Raw genomic sequence first — 21,529 nt, forward strand, 5'->3', positions numbered from 1 at the left:
AGGGTTTTCCATGAGATGGTAAATGAAAACGATTAGTCCCACACGAGGTTTGGGAATAAGTGATTGTCTGATAATGAGCAAGGAATATACGTCTTTCTGCTAAAGAGGATCTATTAAACTCATAATTCATTAGATCCTTGTTATCAATGCCAACTAGGTATCATAAGTAAATGGATCCCGGTTGTTCAATCCTTTGATAACCAAGGTCATTCTTTGCTAAAGAGAAATGATCACTATGAGTCAGACTCAATAGAATTGGATCCATTCCAAATAGCGAGAATTAGGATTCTTGATCCCTCTCAATCTCTCTTTCAATTCGAGGATCCAGAGAGGTGTTTTCATAGTCATCTCCGAATATTTGCCATCTCGGAATATTTTCGATTTCATTTTTCTATGATATGTCTTTCTATATGAAAATTGGTTATTTACGATGTACGATGATCCCTGTTAAGCATCCATGGCTGAATGGTTTAAAGCGCCCAACTCATAATTGGTAAATTTGCGGGTTCAATTCCTGCTGGATGCACACGAACGGGAACATTCCATAAGTCTATTGGAACTGGCTCTCTATCCATGGAATCTCATCCATCATCCATACATAACGAATTGGTATGGTATATTCATACCATAACATAAGAACAATAAGAACTCGAATTCTTATCGATACTGGAACTCAGAGCATAGGAGGGAAAGTCGATTTATGGATGGAATCAAATACGCAGTATTTACAGAAAAAAGTCTTCGTTTATTGGGAAAGAATCAATATACTTTTAATGTCGAATCGGGATTCACTAAGACAGAAATAAAGCATTGGGGTCGAACTCTTCTTTGGTGTTAAGGTGGTAGCTGTGAATAGCCATCGACTACCTGGAAAAGGTAGAAGAATAGGACCTATTCTGGGCCATACAATGCATTACAGACGTATGATCATTACCCTTCAACCGGGTTATTCAATTCCACTTCTAGATAGAGAAAAAAACTAAAGGAGAATACTTAATAATACGGCGAAACATTTATACAAAACACCTATCCCGAGCACACGCAAGGGAACCGTAGACAGGCAAGTGAAATCCAATCCACGAAATAATTTGATCCATGGACGGCACCGTTGTGGTAAAGGTCGTAATTCCAGAGGAATCATTACCGCAAGGCATAGAGGGGGAGGTCATAAGCGCCTATACCGTAAAATAGATTTTCGACGGAATCAAAAAGACATATCTGGTAGAATCGTAACCATAGAATACGACCCTAATCGAAATGCATACATTTGTCTCATACACTATGGGATGGTGAGAAGAGATATATTTTACATCCCAGAGGGGCTATAATGGAGATACTATTGTTTCTGGTACAAAAGTTCCTATATCAATGGGAAATGCCCTACCTTTGAGTGCGGTTTGAACTATTGATTTACGTAATTGGAAGTAACCAATTAGGTTTACGACGAAACCTAGAAATCGATCACTGATCCAATTTGACTACCTCTACGGGATAGACCTCAACAGAAAACTGTTGAGTAACGGCAGCAAGTGATTGAGTTCAGTAGTTCCTCATAGAAAATTATTGGCTCTAGCGCCCCTTGTTTCAAAGAGAGGAGGACGGGTTATTCACATTTAATTTGATGGTCAGAGGCAAATTGAAAGCTAAGCAGTGGTAATTAAGACCCCCGGGGGAAAATAGGGATGTCTCCTACGTTACCCATAATATGTGGAAGTATCGACGTAATTTCATAGAGTCATTCGATCTGAATGCTACATGAAGAACATAAGCCAGATGACGGAACGCAGAGACCTAGGATGTAGAAGATCATAACATGAGCGATTCGGCAGATTTGGATTCCTTTCCTATATATCCACTCATGTGGTACTTCATCATATGATTCATATAAGATCCATCTGTCTAGAGATCGTCATATACATCTAGAAAGCCGTATGCTTTGGAAGAAGCTTGTACAGTTTGGGAAGGGGTTTTTTGAGAGAAAAGAAGAATCTACTTCAACCGATATGCCCTTAGGCACGGCCATGCATAACATAGAAATCACACGTGGAAGGGGTGGGCAATTAGCTAGAGCAGCAGGTGCTGTAGCGAAACTCATTGCAAAAGAGGGTAAATCGGCCACTTTAAGATTACCATCTGGGGAGGTCCGTTTAGTATCCCAAAACTGCTTAGCAACAGTCGGACAAGTGGGTAATGTTGGGGTGAACCAAAAAAGTTTGGGTAGAGCCGGATCTAAGTGTTGGCTAGGTAAACGCCCCGTAGTAAGAGGGGTAGTTATGAACCCTGTGGACCACCCCCATGGGGGCGGTGAAGGGAAAGCTCCCATTGGTAGAAAAAAACCCACAACCCCTTGGGGTTATCCTGCGCTTGGAAGAAGAACTAGGAAAAGGAAAAAATATAGCGATAGTTTTATTCTTCGTCGCCGTAAGTAAATACGTAACTAGGAATATGGAAAATTGCATTTTTGGAATTTGCAATAATGCGATGGGCGAACGACGGGAATTGAACCCGCGCATGGTGGATTCACAATCCACTGCCTTGATCCACTTGGCTACATCCGCCCCTTATCCAGCTAAAGGATTTTTTTCTTTTTTCCATTGATCATTATTCTATTTATTCTGACCTCCGTACTTCGATCGAGATATTGGACATAGAATGCCACTCTTTAAAAAGGAAAAAAGGAGTAATCAGCTGTGACACGAAAAAAAACGAATCCTTTTGTAGCTCATCATTTATTGGCAAAGATAGAAAAGGTCAATATGAAGGAGGAGAAAGAAACAATAGTAACGTGGTCCCGGGCATCTAGCATTCTACCCACAATGGTTGGCCATACAATCGCGATTCATAATGGAAAGGAACATATACCTATTTACATAACAAATCCTATGGTAGGTCGCAAATTGGGGGAATTCGTGCCTACTCGGCATTTCACGAGTTATGAAAATGCAAGAAAGGATACTAAATCTCGTCGTTAACTGAATTCTGAATAGAAAGATTAAGAAGAAAAAAAGATTCAAAATAAAGACAGAAATACCCAATATCTTGCTAGAACAAGATATTGGGTATTTCTGTCTTCAAAAATTCTTATATGTTAGCAGAAAAACCTTATCCATTAATAGATGGAACTTCAACAGCAGCTAAGTCTAGAGGGAAGTTGTGAGCATTACGTTCGTGCATTACTTCCATACCAAGGTTAGCACGGTTGATGATATCAGCCCAAGTATTAATAACGCGACCTTGACTATCAACTACAGATTGGTTGAAATTGAAACCATTTAGGTTGAAAGCCATAGTACTAATACCTAAAGCAGTGAACCAGATTCCTACTACAGGCCAAGCAGCCAAGAAGAAGTGTAAAGAACGAGAGTTGTTGAAACTAGCATATTGGAAGATTAATCGGCCAAAATAACCATGAGCAGCCACAATATTATAAGTTTCTTCCTCTTGACCAAATTTGTAACCCTCATTAGCGGATTCATTTTCAGTAGTTTCCCTGATCAAACTAGAGGTTACCAAGGAACCATGCATAGCACTGAATAGGGAACCGCCGAATACACCAGCTACACCTAACATGTGGAATGGATGCATAAGGATGTTGTGCTCTGCCTGGAATACAATCATAAAGTTGAAAGTACCAGAGATTCCTAAAGGCATACCATCAGAAAAGCTTCCTTGACCAATAGGGTAAATCAAGAAAACAGCAGTAGCAGCTGCAACAGGAGCTGAATATGCAACAGCAATCCAAGGACGCATACCCAGACGGAAACTAAGTTCCCACTCACGACCCATATAACAAGCTACACCAAGTAAGAAGTGTAGAACAATTAGCTCATAAGGACCACCATTGTATAACCACTCATCAACAGATGCAGCTTCCCAAATTGGGTAAAAGTGCAATCCGATCGCCGCAGAAGTAGGGATAATAGCACCAGAGATAATATTGTTTCCATAAAGTAAAGAACCAGAAACAGGCTCACGAATACCATCAATATCTACTGGAGGGGCAGCGATGAAGGCGATAATAAATACAGAAGTTGCGGTCAATAAGGTAGGGATCATCAAAACACCGAACCATCCGATGTAAAGACGATTTTCAGTGCTAGTTATCCAGTTGCAGAAGCGACCCCACAGGCTTGTACTTTCGCGTCTCTCTAAAATTGCAGTCATGGTAAGATCTTGGTTTATTCAAATTGCAAGGACTCCCAAGCACACGTATTAACTAGAATATAGATAATAGAAGGCTTGTTATTTAACAGTATAACATAGACTATATACCAATGTCAACCAAGTCAGCCCAAAGATTAGCTATCCATATAACTAAATTAACCAAACCAATAATTTTGTATTTGTAAATGAAGTGAGTCAAAGTGAAAAACTTTGATGGGTCTTTTCTATATGGGTTGCCCGGGACTCGAACCCGGAACTAGTCGGATGGAGTAGATAATTCTTCCTTGTTACAATAGAGAAAAATCCCTCCCCAAATCGTGCTTGCATTTTTCATTGCACACGACTTTCCCTATGTAGAAATAGCCAATTTCTATTCCAAAGAGGAAGTTCTACTAATTTTTTTAATTAGTAAGTTGATTCACCTACTCTTTATTATAATAAAAAGAACATTTCAGAATGAAAAATAGAAAAGTTTTTTCTTGATCATTTATCAACCCTTTCCTGTTTCTTAATTTCGTCTAATGATTAATTAAGAGGGTTGACCAGGTCATTGATACGTATAATATCCAAATACCAAATACGCTCAGTGTGTGATCCACAGAAAGAAAAAAGAGTTGTTTTGGTGAACATCAAAGAAAAAACTTGCTCTTCTTCCATAAAAAATTCTTCTAAAAATGCCGAACCCAATCGTTGCATAAAAGTTCGTACCGTGCTTTTATGTTTACGAGCTAAAGTTCTAGCACATGAAAGTCGAAGTATATACTTTAGTCGATACAAAGTCCGTTTTTTCGAAGATCCACTATGATAATGAAAAAGATTTCTACATATCCGACCAAATCGATCAAGAATATCCCAATCTGATAAATCTGTCCAAATGGGTTTACTAATAGGATGCCCCGATCCAGTACAAAATTGAGCTTTTGATAAGTATCCTATGAGGAGAGTAGCGGGGACTATGGTATCGAATTTTTTCATTCGAGTATCTATTAGAAATGAATTCTCCAGCATTTGATTCCTTACTAACAAAGAACTTTTTTGTACACTTGAAAGGTACCCCATAAAATCGAAGCAAGAGTTTGCTAATTGGTTTATATGGATTCTTCGCGGCTGAGTCCAAAAACAGAAATAATATTGCCAGAAATTGATAAGGTAGCATTTCCATTTCTTCTTCAAAAAAAAAGTGCCTTTTGATGCAAGAATTGCCTTTCCTTGATATCGAACATAATGCATAAGAGGATCCATAAAGAACCATAGGGTTTTCCGAGAAAAACCAGGGTACATTATCCCAAAATGTTCCATCTTCCTAGAAAAGTGGATTCGTTCCAGAAAAGTTCCAGAAGATGCTAATGGTAAGCAAGAAGATTGTTTACGAAGAAACAACAAAAAAAATTCATATTCTGATACATAAGAGTTATATAGGAATTGAAATAGTCTTTTATTTTCTTTTTGAAAAAAAAAAATGGATTTCATTGAAGTAATAAAACTATTCCAATTCGAATAATAGTTGAGAAAGAATCGCAATAAATGCAAAGATGGAACATCTTGGATACGGTATTGAAGGAGTTGAACCAGGATTTCCAAATGGATAGGATAGGGTATTTCTATATGTGATAGATAATCCAAATGCAAAAATTTGTCTTCTAAAAAGGGAAATATTGAATGAATAGAGCGTAAATTCTGAAACTTTGGTATTTCTTTTTCTTTCAGACAAAAAAATTCCCGTAGCGAGAATGGGATTTCCACAACGATCGCAAACCCTTCAGATAGAATCTGAGAATAAAACTCAGAATAAAAATAATTTTTGTAATCCAATAATCGATCTTGGTTAGGATGATTAACCGAGTTATCCAAAAAATTCTGCTGATACATTCGAATAATTAAACGTTTCACAAGTAGTGAACTAAATTTCTTGTTATTACAACTAACAACTATTTCCACAGGTTCAGAACCATTTAATCCATAATGGTGGGCAAATGCATAAATATATTCCTGAAAGAGAAGTGGGTAGACAAAGTATTGTTGACGAGATTTATGTTTTTCTGAATACCCTTCGAATTTTTCCATTTGTATTTCTACTTGAATCAGAGAGAAGAAGCATTTCTCGGTTTATCGAATGATGATACATAGTGCAATATGGTCAGAACAGGGTGTTGCATTTTTAATACAAACCCTGGAAAGAAAGGGAGTCTAATCCACAGATCTTTTTCTGCTCCTTTTCTACCCAATTAGTTTATGTTTGTTCTAATTAAAAAAAAAGAACAGAACAAGTTTTTTATTTTTGCAGGCCAATCGCTCTTTTGACTTTGGAATACAGCCTCTTTATCAATATACTGCTTCTTTTACACATTCAATCCATAACATCCCTTATTCAATCCATAATCAAGAATAATTAGGATTTCTAAAAAAAAAAAGAAAAAATAAAGGGTCCACTCATAGGAAAACCCAACCTTTCCCCGCATCCGGCACTAATCTATTTTTAACGTCTAATTAGAGCGGGGAATCATTCCAATTAGGAAGTTCAGCTCGTTGCTTTTTATTTTACCAGAATTGGAGCCAGGCTCTATCCATTTATTCATTAGACCCAGAAAATCGTAATTTTGGATTCCATTCAAAAAAGATTGATTTTATTACGACATGCTATTTTTTCCATTCATTACCTTTGAGGATCAGTCGTGGTCTTCTAGACTCTACCAAGAGTCTGGACGAATTTGTTGTTTCATCCAAATGTGTAAAAGATCATAGTCGCACTTAAAAGCCGAGTACTCTACCATTGAGTTAGCAACCCAGATAAAAAAAGGATCTTAGATACGATCGAAATCCAAAAATCAATGGAATTACACCGCGCGCTTCTGTCAAAACATTGAACTAGCAAGACATCAAAAGATTTTTTTTATCGACCATGAAAAACACTCAAATGCCAAAACGAACAGGTCCGGTGAAATTCCACTAAAGTAAAGTTAAAAAAAGAGCGACCCTAATCACGATGGCCAAATTCTCCTTATTTTTAGCGATTTTTATTAACAAAAAATATATATTATAAAAAATATATATTATATTGTATGAGAATACATGCAAGAGGAACACCCTTATCATTTGAGCGAAGTGTAGGCGGAAAAATTGAATATGGAGTGAGGATAAAGAGACCCATCTATCTACAAATTCTATTTGTTCAATAGACCTTTGTCAATGGAAATACAATGGTAAGAAAACAAATTAGATAGAAAAAGTAAATAAAATAGGGGCTTATGTTGGATTGGCACGATATAATATAAATCCAAATAGGATTAAAAAAGAGGTAAATTGTGTCTAAATAATTAGACAACTAGGAATACTAATAATCTTCTCCTATCCTATTTTTTGATTCATTTAGTTCTTCAATTAACTCAAAGTTCTTTCTTTTTCTTTAAAGAATTCTGCCTTCCTTAAAATATCATAAACAGTTCTTGTTGGTTGAGCACCCTTTTCAAGGAAATAGAGAATAGCTGGAACATTTAAACAAGTTTGATTCTTTATCGGATCATAAAAACCTACTTTTTGAAGATCTCTTCCTTCTCTTCGAGATCGAACATCAATTGCAACGATTCGATAGACAGCTTATTGGGATAGATGTAGATAAACAACGCCCCCCCCTAGAAACGTATATGAGGTTTTCTCCTCATACGGCTCGAGAAAATGATTCGAATTTCTGTCGATAATAATAGAAATTAGACTATGACGTGCATTAATTTCCTTACAGAAAAAACAAATTTCATTTATACTCATGACTCAAGTGGGCTAATTTTGCCTGACAAACTTCGAAGGCAAAATCCTTCCAAAATTTTTGAGTCGTCTTTAAACTCTTTTCTTTGTCTCATTTCGAACGAATTGACTTTTATTCCTTATTCTAATCCAACTCTGTTGTTGAGACAATTGAAAATTGTGTTTACTTGTTCTGGAATCCTTTATCTTTGATTTGTGAAATCCTTGGGTTTAGACATTACTTCGGGAATTCCTATTTTTTTCTTTCAAAAGAGTAGCAACATACCCTTTTTTCTTATTTCCTTCGATAAAGCATTTATCTCTTCTATAGAAATCTAATAAGAGGGATTGATTCTGATATACTTTTATTGGACTTTCTTCTTATTTTAACCTTTCGATTTATTTCTATATTAAGGATAGACTGACAAAGTTGGCCTAATTTATTAGTTTTCACTAACCCTAGATTCTTTCCCTTGATAAAAAAAATTCTGTCCTCTCGAGCTCCATCGTGTACTATGTTACTTAAACCCAGCGCAAATTTGGTTCGGAACGAATAGAACAGGCTATGTCGAGCCAAGAGCATTTTCATTACTATGGAAAATGATGGATAGCAAAATCCACAATCGATCATGTCCTTCAAGTCGCACGTTGCTTTCTACCACATCGTTTTAAACGAAGTTTTACCATAACAAACATTCCTCTTTTCATTGCAAAGTGGTATAGAGAATTGATCCAATATGGATGGAATCATGAATAGTCATTGGTTTAGTTTTTTTATACTAATTAAAACTTGCTATCTATGGAGCAATATGGATAAAAGAAAGTAAGTATTTATCCGGGAAGCCTCCGCCAAGATCCAATTTATTTAAACCCATATTAAAATTCTATCATATGAATGAAACATAGTTTGAAAAAGACGACTAAACAAGTTTGCTTAAAACTTATTTATTCTTAAATTTCCACCCTCAACGGATGGCTCGAGATGATCAATCTTGAAGTGAGAAAAGAAGGATTGACTCTTCCTCAATAAATAAACTATCAACCTCCAAAAAAGTTTAATTAATTTAATTACTAGAATTAGAATTCTAGTAGTAATATATTTTTTCAGTACCAAAAACAATTAACTATAATAACTAAATAAACTATTCCAATGAAAAGATTGAAAGTTTTTGGTAGTTATAGAATTCTCGTACTTCTTCAACTCGAATACCAAAAGGAAGAAAAAAATATGACTAAGTGATTTTATAGTAGAGGCATATCCTGAATGTGCTTGATAGATCCCATTTTTTCATGAAAATAAAGATAGTCAATTTGACTGGACTTAAGACTTTATTATGTTTTCTGAGAAAGAATAAGATATCATTATTCTCTTTAATAAACTTTTGTCTCGTACGGAATACTATATGATTTCACCGTTTGTTTCATCAGAAACAATCTGGGACGGAAGGATTCGAACCTCCGAGTAACGGGACCAAAACCCGCTGCCTTACCACTTGGCCACGCCCCATTTCGGGTTTTATGCGACACTAATAAACACTAGTATGTTTATTTGTTATTCGTCAATACCATTTCAATTACATAAAAAAGGAGGGATATTCTCTTGCTAGTATTCTACACATGCGGATAATATAGAATCAAAAAAATGCATTGATCATTACATGGAATTCTATTAAGATATTATATGAAAGTCGAATTTATTCCACTCTCATTTGAGAGTGCGAATACAAGGAGGTATTTTGTGTTTGGGAAAGTCCGAAGAAAAAAGATTTTGAATCTGCCTTTTCCTTCTTTCCCTTAAAAAAATAACTCAAGAAAAATCCAATTATTTACTCTACAAGAATGAAATGCTTGTTATGCCTAATATACTTAGTTTAACCTGTATCTGTTTTAATTCTGTTCTTTATCCTACTAGTTTTTTCTTTGCCAAATTACCCGAAGCTTATGCTATTTTCAATCCAATCGTGGATATTATGCCTGTTATACCTCTATTCTTTTTTCTATTAGCCTTTGTTTGGCAAGCTGCTGTAAGTTTTCGATGAAATCTTTAGTACTCTGTATGCCAAATTGAATGATGTGTTCATTCCAAAAAAATTTTAAAATGGGTAAAAGCCGAGAAGTTTTATATTTTTATATTATGAACCTTCGATTCTAAAATTTAAATTCTTCTACATTGAATGGGTAGCTACAGCAATAAATTTGGATCAGCCTTTCTACTCCCCTGCACCTAGGTTGAGCAGGTACCTAAAGGTACCTACACAATACCTAACCACCTAACCCTATTTTTGCTATTGATAAGAGTGCTTATTATAAAAGAATTCTTGCAATTTTTTTCAAGAATTCTTTTTTGCATTTTTAGGTATAAAAAAAAACCATCCTAGTGGATCCGTGTGGTAAGGAAAAACTGGTAATCTATTCCTTAAAAAAAAATCTTGGAGATTATGTAATGCTTACTCTCAAACTTTTTGTTTATACAGTAGTGATATTCTTTGTTTCACTCTTTATCTTTGGATTCTTATCTAATGACCCAGGACGGAATCCTGGACGCGAGGAGTAAAAATTCAGTTTTTTTTTTTCTTATTGGATTTGTTTCGTACATTTATCTATGAGAAAATCCGGGGGTCAGAATTCTTTCCAATTCGAAAGTCCCAAATGATCCAAGGGAGCGGAAAGAGAGGGATTCGAACCCTCGGTACAAAAAAATTGTACAACGGATTAGCAATCCGCCGCTTTAGTCCACTCAGCCATCTCTCCACGTTCCAAAGCGAAAGGTTTCCGTGATATGATATAGGCAAGAAATAAGAAATAACGGTTGCAAAAAACCCCTTTTTTTTCTTTCAAAAGTCTATAAAAATTATATTGCCAATTCCATTTTAATTATATTCTTTTTTCTTAATGTTAATAAAAAAAGAAGAAAATTCTTGTTTTTTCTTTCTAAAAATCGATATTGGCCGAGAGACAATCAAATAGATTATTCTCTTTAGCGGGCATTTCCATATAGGACTTGTTATAATTATAATAAAACAAGCAGGTTATATAAAAAAAACGCTTTTTTTGTCGATTATTTATCAAGAAAGCAAAAAGGGTTCTTATCAAATCCACCATAAAATTGGAAAGAAGCATAAAGTAAGTAGACCTGACTCCTTTAATGATGCCTCTATCCGCTATTCTGATATATAAATTCGATGTAGATGAAATTGTATAAGCGAATTTTTTTTATTTCCTTAGACTTAGACCGCGCAAGACAAGAATTTTTCGCTATTTACGATTTCATATTCTTGTTACTAGATGTTCTATAGGAATAAGAAGAAATCGCAACTCCTTTGCGCTACACATAAAATTGGATTTCGAAGGTCCATTTTTTTTTTTCAGAATCCTCTATTATTTTAGTTCTTCCACCCATGCAATAGAGAGGGAATGGGAAAAGAAGGGTTACTTTTATTTGCATTTTTCCCTTAAAAGATAGACTTTGAAATAGGAGTCTTGGAATAATGCTGAATTCAAAGGTTTATTTCTTTCTATAGTATAAGAAAAACAATTTATTTCTATTTCTATAGTATAAGAAAAACAAATAAATAGTATAAGAAAAACAAATCGAATCAAATTCATGGATTTACCACGACCTCGGTTGTGACTGTGACTCCATAGATAAAAATGGGAAATTTCTCTCTTCGAGACCATTGAAAAAGGGCATTGAACGAGAAAGAAATCGTCCACAGATAATAAAACTATCATATGCCTTGGAAAGTGATATGAGGTGCTCGGAAATGGTTGAAGTAATTGAATAGGAGGATCACTATGACTATAGCCCTTGGTAGAATTCCTAAAGAAGAAAATGATCTATTTGATACTATGGATGACTGGTTACGAAGGGACCGTTTCGTTTTTGTAGGATGGTCTGGCCTATTGCTCTTTCCTTGTGCTTATTTCGCTTTAGGGGGTTGGTTTACAGGGACAACTTTTGTAACTTCTTGGTATACCCATGGATTGGCTAGTTCCTATTTGGAAGGTTGTAATTTCTTAACCGCAGCAGTTTCTACCCCTGCCAATAGTTTAGCACACTCTTTGTTGCTACTATGGGGGCCCGAAGCACAAGGAGATTTTACTCGTTGGTGTCAATTAGGCGGTCTATGGACTTTTGTAGCTCTCCACGGGGCTTTTGCACTAATAGGTTTCATGTTACGCCAATTTGAACTTGCTCGGTCTGTTCAATTGCGGCCTTATAATGCAATCTCATTCTCTGGTCCAATTGCTGTTTTTGTTTCTGTATTCCTTATTTATCCACTGGGGCAATCTGGTTGGTTCTTTGCGCCGAGTTTTGGCGTAGCAGCGATATTTCGATTCATCCTTTTCTTCCAAGGATTTCATAATTGGACGTTGAACCCATTTCATATGATGGGAGTTGCCGGAGTATTAGGTGCGGCTCTGCTATGCGCTATTCATGGAGCGACCGTAGAAAACACTCTATTTGAGGACGGTGATGGTGCAAATACCTTCCGTGCTTTTAACCCAACTCAAGCTGAAGAAACTTATTCAATGGTCACTGCTAACCGCTTTTGGTCCCAAATCTTTGGTGTTGCTTTTTCCAATAAACGTTGGTTACATTTCTTTATGCTATTTGTACCCGTCACCGGTTTATGGATGAGTGCTATTGGCGTAGTTGGCTTGGCTCTGAACTTACGTGCCTATGACTTTGTTTCCCAGGAAATCCGTGCAGCGGAAGATCCTGAATTTGAGACTTTCTACACCAAAAATATTCTTTTAAACGAGGGTATTCGTGCGTGGATGGCAGCTCAGGATCAGCCTCATGAAAATCTTATATTCCCTGAGGAGGTTCTACCACGTGGAAACGCTCTTTAATGGAACTTTCGTTTTAGCTGGTCGTGACCAAGAAACCACCGGCTTTGCTTGGTGGGCTGGGAATGCCAGACTTATCAATTTGTCCGGTAAACTGCTTGGAGCTCATGTAGCTCATGCCGGATTAATCGTATTCTGGGCCGGAGCAATGAACCTATTTGAAGTGGCCCATTTCGTACCAGAAAAGCCCATGTATGAACAAGGGTTGATTTTACTTCCACACTTAGCTACTCTAGGTTGGGGAGTAGGGCCAGGGGGGGAAGTTCTAGATACTTTTCCGTACTTTGTATCTGGCGTACTTCACCTAATTTCCTCCGCAGTCTTAGGCTTCGGTGGCATTTATCACGCGCTTCTGGGACCCGAGACTCTTGAGGAATCTTTTCCATTCTTTGGTTATGTCTGGAAAGATAGAAATAAAATGACTACAATTTTGGGTATTCACTTAATTTTGTTAGGTCTAGGTGCTTTTCTTCTAGTACTCAAGGCTCTTTATTTTGGCGGTGTATATGATACCTGGGCCCCTGGGGGGGGAGATGTAAGAAAAATTACCAATTTGACCCTTAGTCCCAGTGTTATATTTGGTTATTTACTAAAATCTCCTTTTGGTGGAGAAGGGTGGATTGTTAGTGTAGATGATTTAGAAGATATAATTGGTGGGCATGTATGGTTGGGTTTTATTTGTGTATTTGGCGGAATTTGGCATATTTTAACCAAACCCTTCGCATGGGCTCGCCGTGCATTTGTATGGTCTGGAGAAGCTTACTTGTCTTATAGTTTAGCTGCTTTATCTGTCTTTGGTTTTATCGCTTGTTGTTTTGTATGGTTCAATAATACAGCTTATCCGAGTGAGTTTTATGGACCCACCGGGCCAGAAGCTTCTCAAGCTCAAGCATTTACTTTTCTAGTTAGAGACCAGCGTCTTGGAGCTAATGTGGGATCCGCTCAAGGACCCACAGGTTTAGGTAAATATCTAATGCGTTCCCCAACTGGGGAGGTTATCTTTGGAGGGGAAACTATGCGTTTTTGGGACCTTCGTGCTCCATGGTTAGAACCTCTAAGGGGCCCCAACGGTTTGGACTTGAGTAGGTTGAAAAAAGACATACAACCTTGGCAAGAACGACGCTCAGCAGAATATATGACCCACGCTCCTTTAGGCTCTTTAAATTCCGTGGGTGGCGTAGCTACCGAGATCAATGCAGTTAATTATGTCTCTCCTAGAAGTTGGTTATCAACTTCTCATTTTGTTCTAGGATTCTTCTTTTTTGTGGGCCATTTATGGCATGCAGGAAGAGCCCGAGCTGCTGCAGCAGGTTTTGAAAAGGGAATCGATCGTGATTTGGAACCTGTTCTTTACATGAACCCTCTTAACTAAGATTTTCTTATTTATACCTGTTCTACTTTTTTTCTGTTCTGGCTCGGTTATTCCATCTAGCCGAGCCATTCATTCCTTTTTATGAAAGAAAGATAAGGGACAGAAAAAAAAAATAAATAAAAATGAAAGAAACAAACGTATTCAATAAGCAAAAGGAGAGAGAGGGATTCGAACCCTCGATAGTTCCTAGAACTATACCGGTTTTCAAGACCGGAGCTATCAACCACTCAGCCATCTCTCCACAGCCTAATCCTTATTTTACTCCTACAAATAGAACATAGCCATATAAAAAATAAAAAGATTTATTAGCCTCTAGAAAGATATCAGATACAAGTTCCTTTTCGATATATCTCTGTATACTGTATACACGGATACAGGATCCGCTATACCCGCTTGTGAAATAAAGAGTAAATAATCTCTTCTCACCCCCATATCCAAATAAAAAAGCGGTTTAAGTAATAAATTTGAATTAAAGAGAAGAATCAATGGATTCATGATTAAACCCCTCCTACTTCTTGTATTTTTTTACAATTTTGGTTTAAGTGAGGGATCAAATATGTAGTCAACTTTATTTGATGGTAGCTTGGAGGATTAGAAATATGACTATTGCTTTCCAATTAGCTGTTTTTGCATTAATTGCGACTTCCTCAGTCTTAGTAATTAGTGTACCCCTTGTATTTGCTTCTCCTGATGGTTGGTCAAATAATAAAAATGTTGTATTTTCCGGTACATCATTATGGATTGGACTAGTCTTTCTCGTAGCTATTCTGAATTCTCTCATTTCTTAAATGAAATTTGGTTAATATTTATTAACCCCATAAAAAAGAAATAATAAAGGCCATTTCTTCTAAAAAATTAGAATAGTGAGACGTATTAAAACGCAATTTGCGTTCCGAATTGCTAGCTCTTCTCTTTCAGTATTATGAAATTCCATTCCCATTAGAATATTCATTGACAGATAATAAAAAAAGGAAAACTCTAATATAATAGAAAATGAAATGAAACGGTCGACCCAGACATAGAAGGTCGACCCAGGCGGATATACGCTATAAAATATATACCGTAGCGAGCGTAGTTCAATGGTAAAATATCTCCTTGCCAAGGAGAAGATACGGGTTCGATTCCCGCCGCTCGCCCGCTTAATTTATCAAAGTACTATGATAAAAAGTTTAGTCTAGTTAACTGTTTAACTACTTATATTAAATTAAGTATTAATTAGGTGTTAGTCTAGTGCCGTATCCCTTACTATCTTACCCTTCCTTTGCATCCCACTCAAAAAAAGAGGGCGCTCCAGAGGCAGAAATAGAACTCGCCAACAGAGCTCCAAAAATTGGGTATTAACTGAGACAAACAACGGGCAAACTTTTTTTAAAGGGAAGGGAGAGGTAGACTGTCCCTTTCGTTTCATTTTTATTTTCTGCAGGGTAGGGAGAGGCCTTGCGCCTTCTTTTTTTGAAGGCAAGTGACTTCGCAAACTGCTCAATTTTGCCCTCTAGGGCCGGGAACTAATGAATAAAAAAGGGTTGGATACGCCCCTCTACCATACATATCTAGAGAAATAGAATAGTCCTTTTATACAGACTGCTAAGTGCGGAGACGGGAATCGAACCCGTGACCTCAAGGTTATGAGCCTCGTGAGCTACCAAACTGCTCTACTCCGCTCTGGAGTACCAGAAACTGGTGGACAAAAAAGGCTTGAATACAAGCCTCTAACATGTCTAGACAAATAGAATACTCCTTTTATACAGAATGGAGCGGGTAGCGGGAATCGAACCCGCATCGTTAGCTTGGAAGGCTAGGGGTTATAGTCGACGTTGGTTGATTATTTTTAACGTCTCTAATTCAAAACCGAACATGAAATTTTGATTTCATTCGGCTCCTTTATGGATATTCTCACCACTTAACATCTATGTCAGCTTTTCTATTTGAATGGAACCAAAGCTCTCCGCTTTCTAGATGATCCTTATAGAGTAGGAGATAGAAATTCTATCTAAATTCATCTAATCTACTTACTTCGTTCCCTAATTTCATTCAAGAGATCCTGAGGAAAAGAATTGGGTTTCCACCGAGCTGAAACAATATGCGGATGGTTCTAGTAAACCAAAACTATCGTTTTTTAGCTATTTGGCTTCCTTATTCCTTATTTTAAGAAGATTTAGTTACGATTGGAAATCAACTTTTTTGTATCTTCATCCATAGATCCTTTACTCATATTTTCAAAATTGGAATACTTAATCCAATGCAAAATTATGCTTCGCGACTCTGTACTCATAATCCTATTTTTATTTTGGATGCAATTTAAATTAGTCTTTGGATACAAATCGCCAGAATGTATATTCTTCCTCAATATGCTATTGAGAGGAAAAGGATTTAATCCTTTATAAGAACTAAAGTTTTCATCGGAATATAAAAATAAAAAACTTAAGGATGCCTTAAGTATATCATTTCAAATTCAGTTATTAATAGAACGAATCACACTTTTACCACTAAACTATACCCGCTACATTGTAGATTATGGTATAAATGGTACCCTTTGTCAAGGATAGCCATTTGACAAGAAGGCTAATTCCCCCTTATTGAATCAGATGGAGAAGGTTCATGACACTGAGCCGTTGGTACTTCTACTTCGATCGCTCGCCTTTACTTTAGGATTTAGATAGCCCCTCTGGTCTGTAAAAAAAATCTTTTCTTACCATGCTAATAGCGCCTGAACCAAATGTATTTATTTTGATTAGGATCCTATTCTACGGTTACGACTACAATAATAATTATTTACTTTGCAAGGACGTAAGTGTGTCAGACTGCTAAATTGTTTTATTATTCCTACAATATAAACTAGGGGATATAGGGGGTAACACTGTCCCTATAAATTCCTTTTTTCCTTTTCTTTTTTGTCCAGAATTGAACAAAAAAGAAATTATGGAAGATGTTTTCTTCCCCCATTAAGTCCGAGCCATAGAGTAAGAGTGAGATGAGTTTTCCAAATTCATCATAGACTTTCCCTATGGCTTGATAGAAGTAAGCAGCAAAGAGTCGTAACTTAAAGAAAAAAACGGACAGGGCCGACAGATTTACCTGATGTAAAGAAGATCCTAAAAGTCTCTGATTAGTCGACTCTCTCCATTTAACACTTTCCTCTCTCTCCTTTTTTCCACTGACTCAATTCTAGTTTATTAGATTCTTGTTTAAAAGAATGCAAAAAGTTCAATAGAACTAAGAACACATAAAAAATAGCATAGAGGATCAAGGCCATTACCAAAAGTTCCTCCCAAGGATCCTATATCCTATTGGGTATCTGTTCCCCGCCTTTTCCCGCTAGGATCGGAAATCTTATATTTTCCATATCCATATACCGTTGAATCCTTGGGGTTCCAGAATCCGCCTATTTTACTAGTCTTCGGAAACGGAAAACCCTGAACCAAGAAGAGTTGGATATGTTATGTAGGGTATGTTTTTTTTTATTAATTTTATTTTGAGCTCTCAAGATATCGATATATACATATACAATCTCTACATAATGTCTCTCTCTCTATCTCTATATATTATATATATAATATGTACATTATGCAGTAGACCCATAATGGGAAATCCAAGTGGCTAATTTTTGAATTAAATAAAAAGCCCTTTTAACTCAGTGGTAGAGTAATGCCATGGTAAGGCATAAGTCATCGGTTCAAATCCGATAAAGGGCTTTTTAAATTAGTGGTAGAGTAATCTCGTGCTAAGACGTAAGTCGTTGGTTCGAATCTGATAGAGTACTTTTCTACTAAATTGATTCACTTTTTTTCTTTGTTTTTGAAACTTTCTCTATATTTTTAGAGAATTTTATGACTTAGTGCGGGATGGATGCATTTTTGGTATGAACACTAAATGAAGCACGGAGAATTAATCTATAACGATCAACTAAAAAAAATCCTAGATGAAAACATAACAGAAAAGTTGGAAAAACTCTTTGCTTTGGATCTATTTATACTTTTCGAGTATATTGACAATTCCAAAAAACTGCTCATACTATGATTATAGTATAATCACGAGCGGTTGTATATGGCCCTATCGTCTAGTGATGCCCCTATCGTCTAGTGGTTCAGGACATCTCTCTTTCAAGGAGGCAGCGGGGATTCGACTTCCCCTGGGGGTAGGGAGTATTATGAAAGGAGGTTAATCATAGATTAGCAAAAACCCTAGAATAAATTCTTCCTGGGTCGATGCCCGAGTGGTTAATGGGGACGGACTGTAAATTCGTTGACAATGTCTACGCTGGTTCAAATCCAGCTCGGCCCAAACCAAAAATCTAGGGCTTCGTGAGTATGAACTAAATCCTTTTGTTTTTCTTCCATAAAATAAAATGTCTGATCTATAGAAATAAAAGATAAAGAAAAAAGGGAAATTTTTTTTTCTAATCCATATCTCTCTCATTCCTTTCTTACAAACAAAAGAGTTTTTCTTATTGAAGGCTGGATTATTATCCATTTTTAGTGATAAAAAATCACGACATACTAGTTATGTCACTCTCACTATACCCACGTATAATATAATATGTGGGTATGTAGTATATGATTCGTCTATTTCTTAGAGTACGAAAGACGAATCGAATCTTCTTATGGTTCTATTTAAGAATGGGTATGCCATACACCCCGCGGGGATTGTAGTTCAATTGGTCAGAGCACCGCCCTGTCAAGGCGGAAGCTGCGGGTTCGAGCCCCGTCAGTCCCGAACTAGGGTTCAATGAATGGAGAAATTGATATTTCCTTTTTCCATGAAAAAAAGGGGCAGGGAGCAAGATCAAATACCCACAGGGCACCCTTACTTCACTTTTTTATTTTGCATCTCTCATTAAAGAGGGAGGGAGGGCATATAGGAATTTTTTTTTCACTACTCCCAATCGATAAAGAAAGACACACATACGATATGTGGATTAGTAGAATTTAGGATATTATATTACTCTATCTTTCTTTATGATGATACCATCCTCATCTTAATTTCCTATTCCACTCTTATGGAATAGAGTACCGGTATTTTACCGGAATCCATACATAAATCGTATTCCCTTTTTATTTCAGACCTCTTTTCCCCATCTCACTTCTACTGCTTATTTGGATGTCTATGTGACCCATAGAAAGTGAAAGTTGGTCATATAATACATACATAATTGTATGTATAACTATAAGAAAAAGGAAGGGAAATTGTATAAGATTAAGAAAGTATAAGATTAAGAAAGCTCGTGGGTTAGAGATATAGAAAAGAAAAAGTAGAAAAGGATTAAAAAAGAGGGAATTCCTAATCCAATCAAAAAACCCATTTTGGTCTTAGTGTGGATAGAGGATCTTCCTATGTTATACTATATAACTCTCATCCGTGAAATATAACTCTCATCCATGAATTGATTTGATAGATCCGATATTCATAATATTGAATTGATTCAGTATTATCAGAATGCAAGCCCTACCCTTGAATTTACAAGATACCCCTTTTTCCTCTCCATGGGATTACATCCCGAGTTATTGTGAAAATAAAAAATAAAGAGGTTATGGAAGTCAATATTCTCGCATTTATTGCTACTGCACTGTTCATTCTAGTTCCTACTTCTTTTTTACTTATTATTTATGTAAAAACAGTCAGCCAAAATAATTAATTGGAATTCCAATTAATCATTGAAGAAATTAAAAAGGGATTAAATAAAAAAAATCCAAGTCTTAAATGAAAGGATCTGGTTGGAATCTTAAAGTGTGGTAGAAAGAACTACATATAGTTTTTTCTACGACACTTTAGATTCTTTCTATTATATTATCTTTGAATCTACATAGAATAGATTAGTAGATTGAAATAGTTAAGTAGTCTAATTCAATTTCTTTTTTCATTGCATCCACTTAATTTCAATCAGGTCAAAATAAAAAAATCTAAGACAATTCTTGACCAAAGAATCCATGGAAGGAAAGAAAAATAATATGAAGAATAGACTATAGTAAAAAGTAAAAGGAAATGGAAAATGTGTGATATGCCGTGAATAGTTCCGTGGAAGAAAGTCTAATTTTCTTATGTATAGAACTTTTTTTAACCATTCGTCATTTCTAGTAGAAATTCTGAATTGGTATAATGGCTCTTTCTTACATTACAACTTACAATACAAGAGTTTCTTACAGGAGTGAAACAAAACTAAAGAAAAAGATTAAAGAATAACGTTTGACAAAATGATTAATGCAAAATGATCCATTAAAGAAAAGAATTGATACAACAATTTGATTACTTAATCAATTAGTAGTATCCCTAGAGTCCACTCCTTCCCCATACTACTAGTGAAAGAGAAAATGTAAAGACTACCATTAAAGCAGCCCAAGCGAGACTTACTATATCCATCTAAATTATGTCTCCTATTTCTATGAAGGGATTATTCTACTATTGATCAATAATCATAGTGGAATCAAGGGTACAGAGTCAAAAAGGGATTCCGCCCTAAGGCCATGGATCAATCAGTTCAAGGAATTTACTCCTAACAAATTCTTATAGGAATTCTGGTAGAATTAGAGAGCATTAAAAATACGAGATACTATAGCCCTTTTTTCCTTAAAAAAGAAAGAGTACGGGAATGATGTCCTGAATAGAAGAAGCGGGAATAGGAAGATTTTTTATTCCTTTTGTTACTCTTTTTTTTTTTTTTAAGCAAAGGACGCCCGAATATACCATAAAATTATCGATAGATAAATATTTATTGGATACCTACCTTACCTAATGTTTATTTTTGACCTAAACCCTGCAGCCTTGCTTTGTATCATTCTATGAAAGAATGAAGAGATTTTATCCATAATACAACTCCTAAATTGATTTTTGATCGACCTATTTAATCTGATTCTCGTTAGAATTAAGTAGTCCTTACTTTAGTGTATGTAGGTAACATAAGATGTACGATAAAAAAATGTATAATAATTAGTAAGTCTTGATATTCTTTCGTGGAGTCCCTTCTTGAATCTTAGATTGAAAAAAAAAAAGAATGCCCCTTAGGGACCTTTCTTTGGATACCAAGATTTCTGACATCTTATCCTCGTATTTTAAAATTATCAAATCGAATCTCAATTAAGAACCAATTCAAATTCATATAATAAAAGAATAAGGAAACACTACCTCACCCCTATTGATAACCATTTTGGCCACTACCGTCAAAACAAACCCTAACCCTAGTTTGAGGATAGAACTATGGTATGGTTTCTCTAAACCCAGTATCGGCAGGCCCAGTTACTCTCTTGCCCGAACTTATGCGAAGTAAAAATTTATCGAATTCGATCAGCACTATAAAAAAAACCTAAGTATTTTATTGATCAGGCGGCACCCAGATTTGAACTGGGGATAAAGGATTTGCAGTCCCCTGCCTTACCGCTTGGCCATGCCGCCAAAAAATCCGATCAAAAA

This window comes from Triticum urartu, unplaced genomic scaffold (genome assembly GCF_056163025.1).
Source record: "Triticum urartu cultivar PI428250 unplaced genomic scaffold, HENAU_Tu73 scaffold1, whole genome shotgun sequence".
Classification (NCBI taxonomy): domain Eukaryota; kingdom Viridiplantae; phylum Streptophyta; class Magnoliopsida; order Poales; family Poaceae; genus Triticum; species Triticum urartu.